Here is a 15,721-nt window from a genome sequence, read left to right on the forward strand (position 1 = left end):
GTTTATTTTCTAATCAGCCTACTAGTTTTTCATTAGTGTATCCTTCCCGACAAATCAAAAATGAAGAATTTATTGAATCCTTCTTCTGTGGCAGTTGCAGTGATAGTTATAATAAAGAATAGTTCATTAGCCCTACTGTTGGCTATAGAAAGGAAATGTAGTTTTTCTATGTCCCTCATTCCAACAATCATGCCTGCAGTCTATTCCAAATGCTTGGCAGTGTCTATCCAGCACCGATTTTTAGCAAGATAGAAGCCCAGATAACATAATGGATAACCTGGCCTGAAAAAATGGTCATGGATTTGACACCTTGGGAAAACAATAATTTCAATGCTTTTTTGGGCTTTGTTGGGTTTTGTCTTTTGATATTTTGTTGCAGAGCAAGTCACCTTACTGAAAATGATTACAGAAATATTTGAAGTTTAATGGATGAAATATTTTAATTATGCAAAAGAACAGCAAAGATCTTATGGTAAAAGACAGAGTTTAGGCAATGTGGACCAAGTGAGTGAGCTAAGCTGCTCTGCACGGTGGGTAAGGTGTATGTACAATGTATGCATTCTTTAAGAAATGTTTGAACATTTAACCACATTATTGGTTTTTCCCTTTGGTCAAGATGTGTGTGGGCATGTATGAGTGTGTGTATTTGCAAGATGTGTTTTCCTCCAAGCAGTTACCCACAGTGTTGCTGATGAATGCTTATGTGTCTTGGCTTACACAGACTGTTGGACATTCATGTGGTCCTATCATTAAGGAATTTGCAGTCTTAGGGCAGATGTAGACCAACATAAGCTACTTTGGGAGATATCAAGAAGGCATTGAACATATTGCGGAGGGAGGGAGTGTTGTCAGAGAGGCTTCCCTTGAGGAGTTGTCTGGTTTTCACTTACCTCACTTATCTTCATCTCCTCCAAACCACCATTTGTTAAATATCCTCACATTGGAATGACAGGGCTCAGTCCTACCTAAGCAGCTATTCTTTTTTATCTACACTTTTCTCCCTACGAAAATCATTCAATACTGTGACATTAAATCTACTCGCACTTTTCATACTGTCAACGATTCAAAAATGTATACCTGTAGTGCTAACCTTTCCTCTGAACTCCAGACAAGTGTGTCCAAGTACTGACATCAGGATCCCTGTATCAGTCAGTTTCCTGCAGGAGATGGATTGAACACACAGACACTTTGAGAGAAGTTTAATCAAGGGGCAATTTTAAACGCCTGAGTAAGGTATAAGGACACCACAAGGGAGAGGGTAGGGCACTGTGCTAGGCTTGGAGTGGAAAAGGGAAGCACAGGTTACTAGAACTCAGAGACAGAAAGCCAGGGTAGAGAAGGCTGCTTTATAGGAACCAGGACCCTAGTTCACGGAAGGTCATGGGAGGCAACCAACCCATGGGAACCCTGCAGCAAGGGAGCTCAGGGAGTACAGACTTCGACTTCATTTCCTTCCTTCCAACCTTTTGTCATTGGTGCTGCCTGTTAGCTGAACTCTATTAGAAGCTGGAAAGTAAGAGAAGTATAGAGGTAACTTGCAAAATTGGCCTCCCTGGGACAGAAAGCAGGAAGTAGGAGTGTAAGTGTGAGAGTGAACTAGTTCTATATATGTGGAGTGAGGGTATTCTAAGGAACAGCACATGGAAAAGCCACAAGAAGAAAGTCTTCAGACCAGTAAGTAGTTCAATATATCTGGAATAAAAAAGTCAGAGTGACCATTTATGAGGTGGAAGAGATAAACTGCAACCAGATTATAAAAAGTCTTTTAAACTACTTTAAGGACTTTTGATATAGAATTTTAAAGCAGAGGAGTGTCATGCTAATATTTATGTTATAGAAGCAACATTCTGGCTTCTGACTGGAGTCTGGATTACAAAGAGAGCGGGACTTGAAGCTGATGGGCCAGTTAAAAAAACTGGCAGTGAAATTGCCAGGTATAATCAGCAGTGTGATGGGATAGAAATAAAAAGACTGATGAGAGATTTAAAAGGTAGAATTTGATAGGATTTGGTGATTATTCAGATGCTGAAGGTAAGGGAAAAAGAGAAATCAAGGATGATGTGGAGATTTCTGGCATGTTTTACTTAGAAAATGGCAGTACCATTTCCAGTGATGAGAAACAGACTAGAGAGAAATGAGGAAGAAAATGATGAGTGAGGTTTTGTACATATTATAAGACATTAAGTTCAAGTTGCCTGTGGAACATTTTAGTAGAAATGTCCAATAGAGAGGTGTATAAGTCGTCTCGGCCCACAAGAGAGAACAGCAATATAGATGTAGTTTGGGTAATTATTGGAATATTAATACTTATTAAAGAAATGGAATGAATGAAGAAATTAGGTGACTTAGCAGAAAATTAAACATACGTATGACTGACTTAATGCTTACATGTTTTTCAGTACACTCAACCAATAACAAGTTTAAGAATTTTGCTTAAAAAAAGATATTTAATGTCAAGAGTAAAAGATAGCTAGTTTCTAAACCCATCCTTCAATTATAATTAATTTCTATGGATACTCCTTTACTGTTGTTTGCCAATTTAATGCTTTATGGAGTAAAAGCTTTTTAAACAAGTTGTAGAGAAAATATTCTTGCAAAATTATCGGGAAAGAGAATTCCAGGTATCCAAATATTACAATAAGACTTTGAGTTTTAGAATTAGAATGCACATTCAAGGTCATGTAGTGGTGTCAGAGGTCTCATGTTTTAGATGAGAAAGTAAAAGGCCAGATAGTTATGCCAATGGGCGAATCATTCCAAAATAAATTATAATGAGAGTAAATATTTAGTTAAGATAAATAATGATAAGTATATGTATGGGTTCATCAAGTTTTTCACATAGAACCATATCTATGGTGTAAGGCTAAAAGGGATCAGGGGAGAAAGGAGAAGCTAAACAATAAAGAAGGTATACTATAGATTAGATTCTAATTAATATCACACTGATGAGGCAAGCCTCAAAAGATCAATCTCTAATGCTCCCTAAAAATTCCATAAAATACAAACATATTGATATTTAAAAGCTGAAATATGGCAAGCTGCTAAAACATGGATGCTGAAATTGTTAACATTTCATAAAAGATGAAGAAAGCTCACTGCCTTAATGGAAACTGAACCAAACCCATAGAGAAGCAGATGTTTCCCTTTAAAAAACTTTCAAAGTAGCAGGAACTTGCATTCAGTCAGGAAACTGGCAGAGCCTCTGGAACCATTTCTAAGTGGCTGTGAGAGTTGAGAGAACGTCCTTGAAGACTTGTGCCCTGGTTAAAATGGAAGCGGAGACTTTGGCAGACCGTGTTTTCGGCTGCCTGCCAGCAACTTTGAAAAGTATGACAGCTAACGTTGCTGCCTGGATAGTTCTTTGGCTGCACCTCTGGTTAGAAGACATGATTTTGAAAGAACTCCACGCAGGAATTCCATTTGGCAAAGGCTTGCTTTTTGGCAAGGATGTGTACAGTCTTCTTGTATAAGCATTGAAGAATAAATTGTGTCTGCCTCAGGATAAAACTGCTGGGGGATAGGAAAAGAAGTAGGAGGCCAATTATACAGAGGCAGAAAGTTTTCAGACTGGCAAGAGACCCTAGAAATTTGCAATCAGTAAAAATGACCCTATTGCAAGAAAAAAAAAAAAAAAAAAAGGGAAGTTCTTCAAAGGATCCAGAAAAAAGTTTGCTGGCCCGGCTGCTCAGTCACTGCTCTGGATGAGGGAACCAAATAATAAAGATCATATGTGAGTCAGAAATGGGAAAATGTACACTTAATTCAAGAAAACCTTTATCTAAAATATTAAAAGTGGTTTGCATTAAGTAAAACAGATTTTACGATACAGAAACCTGGCACCACACTAATCATGAGTTCATAAAATGCTGACCTAAATTTGCAGGCCTGGGTTCCTCTCTTACCTACTGTCTGAAATCTTTTCGGAGAGGACCTGCTATGTTTGCCTTATTAGCATGAAATCTGAGATGGAGCACCCAGCGTGGAGCTTTCAGTGCAGTATCCTTATGGGGCCTAAGTGTCCACACGCCTCCCTGGCATGAAAACTGTCATCAGGTCTTAAACTCCATCAGTTCATACACAGCTTCTGATGTGTGAAAAGCAGTACAGTGTTTTGCCACTGGTTGATAATAAAAGGTCATTTTGACTATCTTTTTTTCTTTTTTAAAATATGTAATCATGACTGCTTGAGTCCTGTGAGAGAAAGATTGTTTTCTTTCAGGTTGCCAGGTAAAATATAGGATGCTCAGTTCAATTTAAATTTCAGATAAACAGCCACTATTTTTTATTTTTAGTGTAGGTATTCAAATTTAACTAGGTGTCATATTTTATTTGTTAAATCAGGCAGCAAATTTTAGGGACAGTTTTATGAGTGAGGGAGATCTCTTCATGAGTCTCTAGTGTTATTAAATATACAAATTCACTTGCATAGAGTCCAGCATGGGTAAACCTAACAACACATTTTGCTCTGTTAAAACACTGATAGCGAAGTTCACGTCCAAACCTTTCCCTGGTGCATGAGCTTATTTATTTTTGAAGAAATGTGTTTTTCAACTGGACTTCCAGTAGGGGTGCTGAAGAAATGGCCAAAATATGTGCTTAGTGCAAATGAGGGGCAAAGAGGGAAGGACATAGGGAGATGAATGATAAACATTTTTGATGATTAAGAGCTTATACTTCAGAGAAATCTATGAAGTTGAATGCCAGTCCTGCCAGGTATCTACCCATGTAAACTTGTCTAATTTAAATAAAATAAGACCATTACTGAGTAGAGGGGCACATAGCAGGTATACAAGATATATATATATATATATATCTATATATCCTGTCAATGATTTTACACTATTGTTATGGGAAATCTGAGAGTTCAATTAATATCTTCTTGCTCCAAGGACAATGCTCAAAATACAAATGCTTTAAACTGGTATCAGGAAAGAGAGACATTTTATGGTAATTCAGTGAAAGAATCAAAGAACAAAATCTAATTATAATTTAAAAATTAAATAGACTGCTGCTGTTCTGCCATTTAGAAAATTCTTAATCACAAGGCAGTTTTATCCAGTTACTTGAGGATATTTGACTTCCATGGATAATTGCCTAGTGTAAACTCAGAAGACACATATTTATAGTCAGCAGTTTTGAGAAACAATACCACAGAATATTCAAGCCTTATGTGTGGTATCCATCTTCCTTGAGTTTAGTATAGTGAGTATAGGAGATGACTTAGCTCAGAAGATTAAATCTATGAGATTATCCATTAGAATATTTGACTATAGCAATATCACAAAGTGATGTGATTATTTATTAATTTCTAAAAAGAATGTATTTTAAGCATCTTATTTTGGCTCAGTCTAAAATATTTCCTAAGTAAATATTTCTATTGTGCCCATTGTTCCTACTAGATTATGACTATCTTAAATCACGGTTTGTAGATATTTTATCTATAGGTTATCAGGGCCTTACACAATGTATAAAGAGCAAAAATAGTAAATCAAGGAAAATAGAAATTAATGAATAAAATCATTAAGGAAACAATAAGGGAAAGTCAGGATTCAGCAACTAGAGTAAAACATAGGTAGTTCATAAAAATTGTGTGACTAGCTCGGTTGAAATTACTGAGGTGTCTCTCTTCTATTTGCCTTGAAAACTATTAGGCACAATTTTCCCCAAAATTTCTAAAGTCGTTGATAATCTTTTTGTCCTATCACATCCCTGACAAAAATGCATAATACACATGACTAAATATACTCAATGAATTAAATAAAGAAAAAATGGATTTTTCAGTTAGAGTCATTAATTTATATTTCAATATTGGATTAATATTATCAACTTTTCTCAAATAACAATTAAGTTTGTAACAGCTGAGATATACAATATATGTAAAAGTAAAGCGCTTACAACATTTCTTATATAGTTGAAATATTTGTCCTCAAATCGTAAGGCTGTGGGTAAAAGAGCATATTATTTTCCAATCCATAGGATGAGATAATAATAGTATCTACTTTGCAGTATAAAAGAAATTTATATCCAAAGCACTTAGAAGAAGTATGCACAGTGTTAGTGCATGCTGACTTTTATTATCATGTTAAACAAGTCAAGTCTCTAGACTGAATATACATGACGAAGGATTAGTGTTATAAACAAGAAAAAAATAATTTCAGCAAAGGTAGATTATAGCCATGAATGAAAATTGCTACTGAGTTACAAAGTAATTGATTCATTAATGGGTTGTTTGTTTATTCATTTCAAATAAAACATTTCTCAGGACAGCCAAGTAAAGAGAAATGGAAACAGCATAAAAAAGGATGTTGTCATATCCAAAGGAAATACCATCAGAATTTTCCAAGTAACAGCATGTTTCCTTATGGTAGGATATATCTAGAAGCTCTCAGGCATACATGGCTAATACTAGCCTACCCTTCCCTACATTTAGTAATATTTAGTGGGAACTCAAAGTAAGAAGTGAGCAAAAAGTAGCAAGACAGTGTCCATTCCTTCCAATTGTATCTCCTAGAAATAAAGGGACTGGAAATCATGTATTCCTGTTCCTCGACTCTATTAGGTCAATCCCTCTATCCCTTGTCATGGTAGTGTCCCATGCAGTCTCCACTAGCCACGTGTGCTCATTTAAATGTAAACAAATTAAACTGAAATACAGTTAAACATTAATATCCTCATTTGCAGTAGCCGCATTTCCAGTGCCCACATGTTAAATATTCCTTTGGACAGCACTGAGAGTCTTTAAGGGGCCTGAGATCAGCTTCTTTCATTTTTCCCTCTAGAAAGTAAAACATGGCTCCATGAATGTGGCTCAATCCTCCTACATCTGTCTCTCCTCTCCCTTAAAGAGTGTAGCCTAGATTAAAGCCACACAAAACAAAACCTAAATTCTTCACATTGTCTGAAATCAAAGCTGGATCAAAAAATGACCTTGGAGAGGCAAAAATGAATGTGCAGGCTATGAAGGCCTTGAATTAGACTGTGCTATCAGGTTATCACTGCTTAGAATAAGTCATTTATTTATGTCATTTTTTGCCTAATTCACCAGAAACTAAATGCATATAATAATGAAATGGGAGTTGATATTGTTGGTGGTCAAGAAGCAAGGTGAGCTCATTATGAAAAGAGAAGGAAGGTAAAAGAAGCCAGGAAATATAATGGGAGTTGAGAGAGGAAAGAGAAACAGCCACTGCTTTACAATTTTGACAAAAGCAGGCTGTTTGGTTAATAATAACAACCAGGAGAAAAGCAGATTTTCAACAAAAGTGCTTTATGTGGACAAAATCTACTGAGCTAAGCGCATCTCAAATCCCCCCAACATAAAAGCTCAAAGAGCAAACATTTTTTAATACTGACATTTCCAGTGTATACAATACTTCCCTTCATGCCGAAGCCAAGCACAATTGTAACAATTTAGCTCTTGTCAATCTGCTTCGCTCTTTGCATCGTTATGGCTTGAATAGCAAGGTGAGATCTAGGCAAATTGGGCTGGGAACAGGGACCTGGCTCTGTGCAAATGCACGTTGAAATACAGATACTTGAAGGATATTATCTCAGGGTCTAACTGCCAAAAAAGTAGGTTTATGCAGGATTCTTTTCTCCCTTAGTGAAATTTGAAAACTGAGTGATAGAAGAAATTGAGTGATTGGATAGGGATACCAGGATGTGGTCATTGTATTTATCAGTGCCATATGACGATCAGAATTTTAGGAAATATGGAATGATTCAAGTCTGCAAAGGTGGAAATAACACAATGTTTTAGAAAGTTGGATTTGGTTTTAACAGTGGAGAACAAAACAAATTGCCATGGAATGAGGGACACCCACAACGTAATATAAATGCATAATATATTTGAAGTAGTATTAAGTGCTATGCTGAAAAGTTAAAGTAAAATGAAGGATAATGAATGATGGTGGCTGGTATTTTAGATGAGATAGAAAGTGAAGGTGGTTATCAGGGGGGCACTTGAGAAAGTGCTTAAATGGAGCAAAGGAGAGCAAACCAGTAGACTTCTGGGAAAACCAGCTTTCCAGAATGAGAAAATATCAAGTTCAAAGGGCTTGAAGCAGCTAAGTGCTTTGGAGAGTTTGTAAAATAGGAGTCCCGTGTGGACGAATCAAATGGAGCAAGGAAAAGTGTATGACAAAATGAAGTTAGGGTCCCATTCAAAGGCCTACTGATGTAGGGTATTTTTTTTTATATATATAATCGGAAACTGATCATTTCTTAGTATCATCACTGTTTCCACCCTGGTTAAAGACACCACCCTTGCTTGCTTGGCTGAATTATTTCACCAAACACCTAACTGCTTCTAACTTACTGCTGTAAAATAAAGCCTTCTGTCCCCCTCCTGTCAATCTGTATTTACGCATCAACCATGGTGATCCTTTACAAAAATAACTCAAGACAACAACACTGTTTAAGACCTCCATTAAAAGGGTTTCTCTGGTGGCACAGTGGTTAAGAATACGCCTGCCAATGCAGGGGACACGGGTTCGACCCCTGGTCCAGGAAGATCCCACATGCCGCCGAGCAACTAAGCCCGTGCACCACAACTACTGAGCCTGCGCTCTAGAGCCCGCGAGCCACAACTGCTGAAGCCCGCGCATCTAGAGCCCGTGCTCCACAAGAGAAGCCACCGCAATGAGAAGCCCGCGCACTGCAATGAAGAGTAGCCCTCGCTTGCTGCAACTAGAGAAAAGCCCGCATGCAGCAACGAAGACCCAACACAGCCAAAAATAATATAAATTTATTAAAAAAAAAAAAAAGACCTCCATTAAAATCAAAGTTCTTATCCTCTATAGTCTTACGATAGTCTGCATGGCTGTGACTGTCACCCCTCTTTCCTTATCTCCTATTGAGTTCTTGTCCAAATGCACCAGCTTCTTTCTGCTCCTCAAAAATACCAAGCATGACCCCACCTCAAATCCTTAGCCCTGAGCCTTGGAGCAAACTTTCCTCGGATATCCCAAAGAGCATATCTTCTTTTCCACTCAGGTCACTGCTCTCATTTTACCTCAGCAGAGAGAACGTCCACCAAATTACCATCCCTTCCTGTCGGTTTCCAGCCACTTCGTCCATTTTACTTTTCATTTACTTTTCCATTTTCTGTCTTCCTGCACCAGAATAAAAGTTTCCTGGGAGAAAGTCTTTTGTTTTATTCATTGTTTATTGGTAAAACCTAGAACTCTACCTGACACCTCGTAGGCGGCCAGCAAATTTTTTTTTTAAATAAATGAATGAGAAACTGAGGATAGCAGCAAGTCAACTTGCTGCCAAATTGGAGGTTAAGTGTGAGAATAACAGAGGAGTCAGGATGACAGCAGAGATTTATCCATAGAAACAGGGTGAATGGTAGCTCCATTCACTGAGATGGAAGTCAGGGGAGAGAAGGAGAGTGGAAGAAAAATCAGGTGTTCTGGTTGGAAATGTTAGCTTTCATTGTTTGAGTTTAGTTTAGACTATTAAGGGCAACTAAGGCACAACAGTAAATCGTAAGTACCTTACCTAGAAGGTGATTTGAAATAGGTTTTGTAGTATAACATCCATCACAGTGTAATTGTTTTGACCAAACATATTCTATCATAGAGCATGATAGCAGGAAATCTTTAGAAATTAGGGGTTCCTTGGAGTGTTCTAAGGAGCACATGTGGTACCAGACATATAAAAAATTCGCCAGCCCCACTTTCCACTTTAACTAGAGTGTTTCTCCTTTAACAGGACAAAGAAAATGTTCTGAGGATAGTAAATAAAGAAGTTTTAAATAGCTTCAAATTTTGAAAGCAGAAACCTGAAACTTCTTTTTCAACAAATAGAAACTGTTAGGAGCCAGAGAGGTGAAATAATTTGCCCTTGATCACAAGTTGGCTGGTGGTGGAGCCAAGTTCAAGCGAGGTCTGTTAATGCCAAGGTCATTTCTCTATGCTCTGCTCTAACACAATACGTTTATATCAAAGCCAACTATCACATCATGAAAGGAGTTGGGATCTGTAAAGAGACCTGAGCATAGTGGTGGTCTAAAGCCAGCTTGTACTAGCTTATGAGAGCTGATTTATTAAATTTTCTGAAGCTTTGGTACCTGATTATTAAACTCATGCATAATTAAAAATTAAACTATATAAACTTACAATTAAATGATTGTATTAAAAAATTAATGAACACTAAAAAATCATCTCTTTTTTTTACTACATTTTACCATTTTCTATATTCTTGATGCTATTTGTGTCTATTGCCTCATTATGGTATAAATATTGTCTAATGCTTTGCTACTAAACCACACTTCCAAATTCTTCATTCAGTGACATCATGCAGGTAGTGTGAAATCTGTCCTTTTGGGAGTATTTACAACATGAAAATTGTCAAATGCCATCATTTGACAGCTCTCATCCCCCATCCCTCCCACCCCCAACAGCCAGAGCTTGTTAAATATAAACCAGTACACCATTGCCTGAAAATAAATATTACACTATTCTTTATCTTTTCTGGAATCTTGGGTAAATCATTTAACTCCTCTCTTAACTTGGTCTGAAAATTAAATACATCAATACCACCCTTATCTGGTACTTGTATTGATTAAATGAGATAATATATATGAACATTCACCAAAGACTGCCCTATACACAGGACTACTATTACCCCATATGGCACATTTTTGAAAATTTAAAAAAATCCCAGTACACTTAAAACACTATTTGTCATAATATTATCATAATATACTGATTTTTATGACAATAAAATACAACTGCAATTTGCCAGAAAATTATCAAAATAACTCTCACATATTACTCTCTGGGAAAAATCATGTAGACTCTTGGTATGTTCAAGCAGCCCACAGAGCAAAAAAAAATTTTTTTACTTTGATATATAAAGCCTCTGCCTAAATGTTCACTCACTTGTTTCTCTGTATAATTCTATTCAAAATCTTTCTTACTTTTTTTTTGGTGGGGGGCGGGGGGGTTGTCAAAGACATAACAAACAAGCAGTTGTGCATTCTTTCATTTTCTATGAAGGAGGACTCCGAAAAATTATCCGGGGCCTAAAGCTCCCCAGCAACACTCAGTAATGCCTTGTTCTCGTGTGAAACAGATGGAGTTGATAGAAGGGGTCTATTGTTCTTACACGGTACACAGTTTCTGAGACTCTTCTAAAGGGATGGCTGCATCATCTACAGGGAGGAGGAGAATATGTCACCCTGTAGGTCTCATGTCGAAAAACAGTTTTGCTGACAAATTGTTTTTGCTTGTTCTGGTATGAGGTTTGTATGAAACTTCAGTGTCATGAATAAGGTAAGAGAAGATTGGGTTTAAGTGTCATCAACTGACTTAAAGTCGTGTTATAATATGTCCCCATCTCTGAACAATCCCTAGTCATATCTGCAGGCTCTTAGTTCTATGAAATATTGCCAGTTATGTCAGGCATTTGGAATCGATAGGAAATAAGGACAAGGTGAGTCATTTGATTGAACTAAGTTTCTTGTTTAGTTTTCATTGTTTTCAAAAGCAATGGGGAATTGCAAACACAAAATTCAGGGTGGAGGGTCATTATGGGATAGGGGAACATAGGTAGTCGCTAAAATTTGGCAATTTTCTAGTTATTGACCTGAGTGGTGGCTTCATTATATTATATTTTATAACAAATATGTGTGTATTTATGATATAAGCTATAATTGTCTGTATATAGATTATTATATACCATAATAAAGAAGATAAAATAAATTATCCTAATATTTACAGACACTAGAGTTAGAAGACTTTCACAAACTGTTACTAACTTGAATCTTCATTGCACATATAATAGCCAGGTGTTGTCTTTTTCTCTAAGCTCTGCAAAGAATTTAAGTCTATATTCATTGTGAATGTTTCATGTGATTAGAATGTTGGAATAATTATAAGTAAATAATCATAAAATTCATGTCTTCTCCAGAAAGCAAAATTAAAGCATTTAAAACATGCTTTATGTTAAATAAGAATGGTTTATTTAAAATTAGTATATTCAACTTAGGTAATAAGTGTTATTTCTTCCTTTTCTGAGAAGTGTCCTTGGGTAGTGAGTACCATAAGCCATTGCACATATGGAGTGAATTTTTAGAAAGAAAATCACTAGCACCTGGATTTCAGTAACATTCAAAATGTCTTTTGTATGTTTCCAGCTGGCAATATTTTTGCTCATAGAGAATATAGGTTTATAAGTTAGTTTTTTTCTTTATCCAGACCATCTTATCTCCTTTATCACCTTTCTCATCCCTATCTTATGCTTCTTTAATTATAATAAAATCGATTATGCTCTAAATTCTACACTAAGCTCCAGTGACCAATTTTTTCCATTTTCTATTTTAATTTATTTACTAAGCTTCATGCTATAAACCTGAAGCCTCTCCTAACATTATTTTTATATGATGCTGAATGATACTGCACTGTTAGATATAAAAATTAGTGGACCAAATTTGAACTCCTTTTAAAATTTTATAATCTGAATGACAAATGTCTTCTAGAATCTACCAAGTTTTCAAATTTTAAAACACTTTCAGGAGATGGAAATACTCTGGGTTCTCTTCATAAATTCTGTGAACAAACAATTAACACAATGAGTTGTTTTTCCCTCACAATTTATTCCCAGAAAGGTGAAATAAGTTGGTGGATTCTTAGGGCCCAGAAGAGATGAGAACTCAACCTAAGATTCTGATTCTTGAGATTCTCAGAATTCATCACTTCTATTTAAAATTGTCTTTATTATGTTTCTAAACCTATAGTGCTTTTTTCCCCTTTTTTCTTTCTCTGTTTAAAGAGATAAACATAATGATTTTATGTTTAGGCAGATTTTTCTCATAACTCTAATTCATATTTGCCTAACTATTTTGCCTTGCGGTTTACCACTGTTACTACTGCCAACTCCTTAAAATGTGTCCCAACATCTTAGATTTAATAAGCACATTAAGGATTCGCATTTCTATAATCATTAAAAATAATTTCACGATGATATACTTAATAGACATAATTTCTTCTATAGCTTGTATAAATTAACAGCAACAATACCCCTTGCTGATGCCGTGGGGACTTCTGTATTAACATAGACCCGAGGAACCAGAGGGAATAACGAAGGAGAAGGGCAGTAGCCGGGAACCAGTTCCTCTCAAATCTTTGCATTAATAATGCCTTCTTTGCCGTTCAAGAGCAAAAAGATGGAGCAAAGCCAGCAGTACCCAAACTGTAATAGCCCATGGTAATTCAAATGTGTGATTCCAAAAAAAAAAGCAGAAGTAAAAGTTCACAGCACTTCCTTGGGAGTTTGATTTTTTTTAATTTGCAGAAATCCTAGGGGCATGCATGACCTTTATCCTACTACCTTGTCTCACACCCACACCACCACCCACTGGTTAAAGTCAATGAGTGGTCAGGAAGAAACTTTTTCTTCTCAAGTAGCACCACTTCACAACATTCCTCTTTTTACAAATGTAAACCTTTGAAGGGCTTTCCTCCGTTTGTTTGACTTTGCCTGATCTTTCTACCTGTCAGAAGACGATGTTTCACATTTTAGGAGAACTGTAATTGTACATAATGTCTCAGGCTGGATGATACACATTCCAGACATATGCTATTAAAGTTATAACTATTATTTGAATCATTATATAAATTATCCAGTAATTACAAATGTAATGCAGATCCATTTCAGCGTAAGTCATCAGATAACAATTTGAATTTATTTTAAAGAAACATCCTTAGAGTTCTTTCAAAAGGAAAAAAAAACATCCATCTGCCATTTTTTGGAACTAAACAAACAAACAAAAACTTAATAGCATTTTTTCTGACTCTGTACATAAAAGAGAATTTTTTTTGCCCTAAAGCGACTCCTGTCCATTAGAGATACTTGCCAGATGACATAAGATCTTCTACACTGACAGATTCAGTGGCTATTTGGAAAGCTTCGCTGCCACCTGCAGCTGCACCTGCTGTGAGGTTTTACTTGTAGATTCCTTGGTGAGTTCAAAATCTATTGCCTAGATTAGTAAAATGAGCCTAATCCTAGAAGCAATTTTCTAGTATAGCTAAGGAGTTTCCCTGGGTAGGAGTGGATTATACAGATATGTTCTTCCCTTGCAGATTTACATGAGCTAATGGTTATATAAACAATAAATAAATTGTGTATTGGGATGTAATTTTCTTCATTAACTAACATTATTGTAGTAAAATTGCCTAGGTCAGAATTTACCATAGAGTTAGTCCTCAGATAAGTAGTGAGTTTAAAAAGAAGAAATTGACTCTAGAATCTTCTGCTTTTTCTATTCTGTAATTTCATCTGCTCCTAGCAGAAATTTAAAAAAAAAAAAAATTGTGTTTTGTCATTTTGTAATGTTGTATTTGTTTCAAAATAGGAAATCTTTAACTTGTCAAATTGGAAATGAAAAATCCAAACTTTGTACCATGTCCTTGTAGGCACTGGTCAATGTGGTCCCAAGGGATAGTTCTGATCTCAACTCTCACCACTCTCCCCAGTTCATAGTGGTCTAACCACTCTGACTTCTTGAGGGTCTTCAAATATACTAAGAATACCCTGGCCTCAGGGCCTTTACCCACGCTCTTTCTTAGAACTGAAACAGCAATTCCTTAGGTATCTGCACACCTGGGCTCCCCCTCTTCATTTAAGTGTCATCCAAGCAGAGAAGTCCACTCTAAATGCCCTGTTAAATATATCAGTGTCTCACCACACAGTCATTAAATATTCTTTTAGCCTGATTCATTATTTTTCTAATTTTTACCATCACCAGATATGTTATAAATTATTTGCTTATCTGTTCATTAATTGTCTCCTCCCAAAGAGTATAAGTTCCACAAGTACAGGAACTTCAGGTATTTTGTTTTCATGGTTCAGTCCTCTGTGCAAAATGAGTAGTTCACAAATATTTGTTTAATAAATTCATAAAAGAATGATACATTAGATTTTGGTAGAGCTTATAAGACCACTTTCTGTAATTTATTTTCAAAATTAACAAAATATTTAATGTCTTAACAGATTAAATAACTGAAGTTGAGTTTCTTTTGTTGTGAAATTGACATTTTCACAGATTATATAAAATAGTAAACTAAGCTTTTTCTTAATATTTTAATAGTTTGAAATTATGGCAGAATGAGAGGACATACTTTGGTAAAGATATATTTTTTAAAATTTTTATTGAATCATAGTTGATTTACAATTTTGTGTTATTTTCAGATGTACAGCAAAGTGAATCAATTATACATATATATATATATATATATATATATATATATATATATATATATGTATGTATATATATCTCCACTCTTTTTTAGATTATTTTCCCATATAGTTCATTACAGAGTATTAAGAAGAGTTCTCCGTTCTATACAGTAGGCCCTTATTAATTATTCATTTTGTATGTAGTAGTATGTATATGTCAATCCCAATCTCCCAATTTATCCCTCCCCTCCCCCACCACTTTCCCCCCTGGTAACCATAAGTTTGTTTTCTACCTCTGTGACTCTATTTCTGTTTTGTAAATAAGTTCATTTGTACCATTTTTTTTTAGATTCCACATATAAGTGATATCATATATTTGTCTCTCACTGTCTGACTTACTTCACTCAGTATGACAATCTCTAGGTCCATCTATGTTGCTGCAAATGCCATTATTTCATTCTTTTTCATGGCTAAGTAATATTCCATTGTATATATGCACTACATCTTCTTTATCTATCCCTCTATCGATGGA

Source organism: Balaenoptera borealis (assembly GCF_965194805.1).
Source record: "Balaenoptera borealis genome assembly, chromosome: 1".
In the NCBI taxonomy this organism is placed as follows: domain Eukaryota; kingdom Metazoa; phylum Chordata; class Mammalia; order Artiodactyla; family Balaenopteridae; genus Balaenoptera; species Balaenoptera borealis.